Here is a 1,289-nt window from a genome sequence, read left to right as displayed (position 1 = left end):
TATTGTAAGGACACGATTTAGTACCGAACCAAAATAGTATCGGGTTCGTACGTAAAGGGCCCAGACAATATGATTTTTAGAACGTGGGTGTAAAGAACTAGGCTAACTGTAATCTATCCTCCAAAGACTCAATTTCATGAACGTTCAAGGTTTTTCAGTTGATACTCTGGATATTCCTCCTTAGTGACTAGTCCCAATCCTTCTTTCTCTTCTCCCTTTTCTCTCTCTACTTTCCGTCTCTTGTTCTTTTTCTTTCTTTTTTCTCTCTCGATCCCCCCTTCTTTCATGTTCTTCTTTTAGCTTATATATCTCCCTTTGTGCTCCATCCTCGCCGCACACGTGTAGGTTAGGTTCGGAGGATTTCTTTCTGTCCCATCTGGCACCTCCTAGAACTTCCTATGGGCAGCTGTAAGGCTGCTTCCCCACTGTTCAGGTATCACCTCCACATTAATGCGGCCAGAGAGTTGGTTGAGAGGTCATTAATGCGGAGGTAGCTGTAGCTTCAGATATTTGTTTGTCTTATCTCTTTCATCTTTAGTCGGCTACTCTACCCTTTGAGATGACTGAATTCTGAGATCTGATTGCAACGAGACCACGTCCTGATCGTCCTCGGACGCGATCGTCCTCGGACGCGTTCTGCCGAGGACCATGGTGTCCTCGGACGGGTATATGGCCTCCGATGGGTCACTGGCCCAACAATCCTGAACTCATTCTGAATCCTATGGGCCTATTAATCGAACGATCCCCACAATAACCCCTCAAAATCCTACTTTTCGACTCTTCAGGAAAAAAGGTGGATTTTGACGTCATAAGCCTGCACCTGTGTGCGTTTTGGGGCATGCCCCTGACGCTTCAGCACCCCGGTTTTGGTAGCATTAAATTCTGACAACTCCCTTGTCTCCCACGTTCGACGGTGAGATCCAAATCAAACGGTAGGGGGCTTCTCTTGTTTTGTGAGCGGGAATTTTACCGCTCACAACCTTCACATGACTATAAAGGCGCTCCCAAATTGAACCTGCACCTTATCCTTAATGGTTACGTGGTTCCAGAGCTTATACATTGAATCTGCCTTCTTCCAGTCTTCACTGTTCTCTTGGCGACTACAAATAATCATACGTTGTCCGAGGTCCTTCCTTTGAACCTGTAAGTCCTCTTGAAGCTTTTGCCATTGTTATTCAACACCAAAAAGTTTTTTCTCTACTAAGTCTCTTTAGAAAAATGGGGAAACAGAGGAATCCCTTTCGGCGTCTCGTTGACTCCGAGGAGGGTATTAGAAACTTCCGCTCTAA

The sequence above is a fragment of the Quercus lobata genome, chromosome 4 (assembly GCF_001633185.2).
Source record: "Quercus lobata isolate SW786 chromosome 4, ValleyOak3.0 Primary Assembly, whole genome shotgun sequence".
Classification (NCBI taxonomy): Eukaryota; Viridiplantae; Streptophyta; class Magnoliopsida; order Fagales; family Fagaceae; genus Quercus; species Quercus lobata.
This window is presented reverse-complemented; position numbering follows the sequence as displayed.